This window comes from Dipodomys spectabilis, unplaced genomic scaffold (genome assembly GCF_019054845.1).
Source record: "Dipodomys spectabilis isolate Male_0828 unplaced genomic scaffold, ASM1905484v1 ptg000166l, whole genome shotgun sequence".
In the NCBI taxonomy this organism is placed as follows: Eukaryota; Metazoa; Chordata; class Mammalia; order Rodentia; family Heteromyidae; genus Dipodomys; species Dipodomys spectabilis.
In genome coordinates, this window is record NW_024870843.1 from 1,512,381 (window position 1) to 1,518,623 (window position 6,243).

Below are 6,243 nucleotides of genomic sequence, written 5' to 3' on the forward strand. Positions count from 1 at the left end.
TTATTACACATGCTTCACAGTTTTATCCTCTACCAGAATGTGGCTATTTTTCTGTTTACTTCTCAATCTGTAACACCACATTGGAAAATGCATCTATTGCAGAATTACATAACATGCAAACAGGTACTGTTTTGAATCTCTTAGGAATGTTGAGAATTTAAAAATGAGTAGTTGTTAGTCATAGGAATTTTGAATTCTGTCCTCTTAACAACTTACTTACTTTTAAAAGTTATGGGTTTCCATAGCATTAAACTGTTTTCTCTTTTAAAATGAGAAAGTACTAAATTTATTCTTTTTTGACAAATTTGGCAAGTATATTGTGAAAATATTGTATAGTTGGATAACATTCAAGTTGATAACCCTCTGATAAAGAAGGGGTAATTAATTCAAATGAGATGCCACATAGTATTGATTTTTAAAATGTTACTACATAAAGAATATTATTTACTGTGCCAATACAGTGAAATTATATTTTATGTAGCTTATTTTTTCAATTTTATTATCAAAATGATGTACAGTGGGGTTACAGTAATTGTAAGGTATTAAATCATAACTTTTCAAACTTGGTAACTCATCCTCAATTTTCTCACAGTTTTCCTTCACCCCTTCACTCCTCACAAGTTGTAATGTACATTTCCAACATATTGTCTTGTGAGTATTGCTATTGCATTGGTTTGCCTTTGGTCCTTTGTCTCACCATTATGCTTTTCCTTTTCCCTTCGCTAATTAAGGTAAATTTATACACAATACAAAATGAAATACGGCAGGGATAAACCATAGGGGAAAATCCCAAAGAAAACAGAAATCACATAGTTCATCCAAAACAACAACCACAAATGAAAAAAAAAATTTGGTTCCATATCTTGGAATTAATTTTGCTTAGCATCAGCTAATATGCTTATATATATGCATAACAAAGCCACTGGAAAATAATAGCTGCATGGATACTATATCATGAAAACAGCATGTTAAATTTTTGATGGTGAAGGTGGAATTAGGATTGGTGTATTTGTGGTTCTGATAAAGGATTTTCAAGAGTTTTAAAGTTATGACAGGTAAAATTTAATTGTTCAAAATTTTTAACAACTTAGTCTATTAAGAAAATTTTAAATTTCCTGGAAGAATAGGCTTTCATGCAAAGAAATCCAAGGAGACTTAGTAGAGAAGGAGCAATGTGGATGAAGATGGCTCTTTTTCGCACTAAACAGACAGACCTCAGAAACCTTGCTGTAAATCCTGTAAGTTCCCTTGAGAGTTGTCCTTACTCAGGAACTATATTCTCACTGTTTGAAACAAGTTTGTATTGGAATTTAAATTAAAAGTTCTTAAAAAAATAAGGCATCAAAATTTGTGAATTTACCTTTAATTATCAAACATTAATTCGGTGAAAAAGATAATTTGAGTGAAAATATTTAGGGAGAAAGTGACCTCCAAAATGAAAGAAGGTGTTGGGGTTACACCTTTCTGTTTGCAACACTTTCCACAATGTCTTTGGACGTGAAGCAGTGAAACGTAAAAAAAAAATCTGATTGGATACTTCAAAATAATGATTTCACATTTCTAAGTGGCTCACAAAAATAATACTCTTATTAATATGAGATAGTGAAGACTTCCTTTATTACATATGCCAAAAAGTTCAGAAAAGAATTGAGCAAATGGAAAAGTTAATTAAAAAAGTTTTCTTAGAAGCCTTAGCTAAGTGTATTGTCTTCAGCAGTGAAGGGAGGCCAAAACTTTTTGATATAAATTGTGTTAGAATTTTTACTCCCTAAAGTGATTTTACAGAGCCCATTTGTCTCACTACAATGCAGAACTGATTGAATGAAGACATGAAAATAAATTCCACATCCAAATGAGGCAACTTAAAAGTTTTCAAAGAGAAATAATGAAGATGTAGCAGTGGTGGAGCCTGTAAGGTTCTTCAGCTTCACTAGACTTGAAGCCAAGAAGCTGTGATTAATTGGAACTCCAGCAAGAGCTAAGAGAAGGACATAGAAGTAGGACATAGAAGCATTGTCCTTTTGTAACAGACAATTTCTCCCAAGTATGGGTGATTTAACTCTATTCTCCTCCATACATCTTGGTGAACAAAAAGACCAAGAGAAAAATAATCTATTGAAATAATTTTGCATAGAATAACTTCACTGTTCCTGATATGGTATCTAAGGAGAATCTTAAGAGAGAAGATAAAAGTGCAGTATTTTTTGGTTTCCTCTAAGCATCTTGTTAACAAAATATATCTTTGAGGTTAGACAACTCTGATTGAACCAACAAGTGATGTAGTACTTTTTATTGTGGGCACTTTAGACACAAGAAGTCTTTCAAGGTAAAAGAAAAAAAATTCAGCAAATATTTGTGATCACAGCGTCTTGGACTGTTTTCTGGAGTCAAAGTTTGACATTAGATTTCTCCTCATTAACATAGACGTTGTTTCATGGCAACAAATGCAAGAGGGAAGTTTAATGGACTCACTTGGCCAATTAAACTGCATGAAAGAAGAAAATGACAAATAATATTTAATGAAATCATTTTGACCAATTACTTTGCCAGAAGAAAAAGGAAAAATATAATTCAAAATCAATTGACTTAAAACTATGAAGAAAGACTAGTTAAGAGAGGTTAGAGAAAATATAGAGGATTGTTTTCTCTCCAGTGGAGTAATGGGTTCTTGATCTTGTTTCTTCCATTCTACCTCACAAGCTACCAAGTGTGTCTCAGGACTGGATTATTCAGTTCAGACAGAAAACTCATAGAAGAAAGATACTGTTTAGAGCCGATGTAGGTGATTTATAACCTTAGACAATCAATTTAATTCTGTTCAAAATTCTCCCCTACCCCAAACTGCCCTCTTTGAGCAGCTTTGTTTGCTTTTCCCAAGACTGCCCTTCATTAACTGATTAAAATTTTGAGAGGTCATATTCATACTCTCTAGAGATTGCTGTTTGGTTGTGATTTTTGTGTGTTTTTGTTTCTTGTTGTGTTTTTAACTGAATTTTAAAAGGTTGTGCAATTGTGTTACAATTAAATCTATCCATCTAATTGTCCAATGCTCCTAGATCAGAGTCACTCTTTCCATCATTCTCAACCAACCCTTTTTCCAAGATTTATTTCCAATTTACCACTTCCTTCATGATATGTGTACATTGAGTATTCAAGCTGTACTTGCCCCTTGTTCATTTTTCATTCATTCTATGTCTTTACTATAATTCCTCTCTGGTTTCAACTTCCTGATAGTCATTCTGTTAAGTTATCTATTAATAATTTGAAAGGTTTATATACATTCCATGGAGTTTCAATCCTGCATATTCTTGAACTGATGTCAGCTTTTATTTCCATAATTCATTCATCTGCAACAACAATTTGCAAGACTGGAGACGTGAAGCACCTAAACATGATTTTATTCTCACCCATTTGGAAGATTAATCTTTAGTCAAAAAGAAAGTTAAAAATGGATTAGAATGTATTCCTAACTATGAATTTTTATAAATGGCTTTGTACAATGGTGTGATTCTTTTGTTTTACATGGAATAATATTTTCTACTACCTATAAGTTTTGGAAAAAGAAGAAAATTAAAATTTATTCCTAGAGAGGAATATGATAGAAATTGAAGACAGATATTATGTGTGTCATATCTCTGATGAGTACCCATATTCAAGACTTAAAGTAATATTTCTTACTATGTTAGACAGAGGGAAAACATAAAATAACATATGATAAGGCAACTATTTGTGATTTTTTAAAATGTACCTTATTAAATGATGAAATTTATTAGGTAACGTTTGGGTTGAAATTTAGGAGGCTGATCTATTTAACACACTTCTGGAAGGCCCTTACTGAAAAACACAAATTGTGGGTGGTACTATTTCTACACTTTAATGAATGGTTGAACATGTTTGGCATTAGTGCTGTGTAAATACTTCAACTCTATTGTAACTTGCTCCCTATACTTGAAAAACTTGTAATGTCACTAAGTATCATCAACTTCTCAAATGTTATTTTGGCGAATATGATTTCAAAAAGTTTATTTGAAAAGGAATACACTTTCAGGAGATTAAATGTAGGTTATCATTGGTTTGAGAGTGACATTTTTATACCACAGAACCATGTTGTACTGAAGTCCCAGTGTTTGAAGCACTCCTTAGTGCTTCAAATGTTTTTTCTGAATTACATTTGAGCTCTAGGTCCAGATTTCGGGGCTTTGGTAGACCAATTATGGATCTATCCTTCCAGGAACTATTTTTTGGCCCACATATATTGGAATAAAATCTTTCGTTAATCATAGGTGAGGGGTATTAAAAATAATCTTATGACACTTTGTGAACTTGTTCACTCATATGGGCTGGTAATCTGTAAGTTGAATGTTTAAATTACAGTACTTTCTCTCAAATTTTGCGATCTCATCATTCATTTTAAGTAGCCTTGTATTTCACAATTACTTTCTGCTAATTTTGCATCTCAAGGAATTGGGGCCCTGAAATATAGGAAATGCGAAATTGAGATGGGTCTTCAATTACTTTGTGTTGATATGTTGCTTGGGCCATGGTGAGAAGTCTTGCCCCTGTTATCTGATGATGCAGGTAGGAATGCTTCACAAATATGGAGAAAACCAGTTTGGGACAAGCGAGTTAAACAATAAACAGAGCAGCAGAGTAAAATCCATTATAGATTAGAGGAAAAAATTGTTTTTTACCATGTGGATTCAGAAGACCAAGAACAGTTAGAATGTATCACAAGTTTATACTAAAAACATTGCACTGATACTTTTTATAGTCTAATATATATATTAAACCTAATTATTTATATTCAAATTCTATTTATTGGAATAAATAAATACCAATTTATTTGTCAAATTGTCAACTAATTCTAGTAAGTGTCATTGTGTGAAATATAAAATCAGTACATATAAATATAAAATATATAACTATATATAATATAATTAAAAGGCACACGTTTTGCATTGTTCTGTTGTAGTTACTGTATTAAAGGCAACTCTGTTTTAAAGTATTATTCCATTATCTCTACCTCAGTGTTGGATAGAGTTAGACCTAAAGCTTTACCATTTTTAGATTTACAGCATGGAGGCAAGAGGAAACACTGTGATTAAAACATTATCAATTCAATGTCTAATAACGAGGAGAAACATATGCACTTCTCCTGCAACTATGAAAATATTTGGTGATGAAAAGGCAGTAGTGTAAGTTCCTGCCTGATTGGATGGTAGACAGGCCAGGACATTAAGTTATCATGCATACGATCAATTTTTTCACCTTCTTGGCTTTAGCTACTTTTGAAATGGAGGTATAATAAAAATTATGTTTTGATAAAATACCTTCTAGTCTGAACAGTTCTGTTTGAACTGTTCATCTCTCTATGATCCCTTGTAACCAAGATTAGTTTTGTTCTAGTAAGACAATCTATGCTTTCAGGGTAAGATATTCTGGTTGGTCTGTTCCCACATGGAAGAAGGGTAAAGGCTCAGGTAGACATTTGTTCCAGTAACACCTCATTTGGGAAAATGTCAGCTGAAGAAGTTTAGAAGTAGCTCTTAAGCAACGCTTACTTTGAATCCATTAGGTCCACAAAGCTAATTCAGTTGGATAAATAAGTACTTGAAAACGCCTTCACCTTTGGACCTATCTATAAATAATTGAGAGTATGATCAAATTCCAAATAAAAAGACTTAAGATAGTCATTGACAAAAAAATTTGCAAATGTGAGCAACCGACTGATCAATATAATTTTTCCACTATTCACAGAATTTTACGGAAATGAGATCGATAGCATTGTTAGGAACAATAAGGTTTCCTTGTTACAAGTAGGCACCCATAGATATAAGCCTGTATAATGATTGCATCATTAACTACTTAAATTTAGAGGATACTACATGCTTCAGCAGCACGTATACTCAAATTACAATACAGAGATTAACATGGCACTTGCACAAGGATAATATGAAAATGTGAGAAGTATTCCATATTATTCATCCTTCAGATGCAAGAAATGAAAAACAGTTATTAAAAACTTGATTACAAAATTACAAGTGTAACAATACACGTAATTCATAGAATTAAATTTAGTTTGACATCAGTGTATTAAATCTTCACCTCACAAAGGCGTTTACATAGCATAAACTTTACAAATCTTTTCAAATTAGACAAAATTGTCATTTTATCACAAAGAAAAATAATATTAAGTCCTAGAAAAAAAAGGAAGCAAACTGTTTCTATAGGGAATGCAATCGG

General features: G+C 32.2%; 1 pseudogene; it reads left to right on the forward strand.

Moving 5' to 3' along the window:
- Window positions 1–5,885: 5,885 nt before the first annotated feature.
- Window positions 5,886–5,982, forward strand: LOC122119402 (annotated as a pseudogene).
- Window positions 5,983–6,243: the final 261 nt, after the last annotated feature.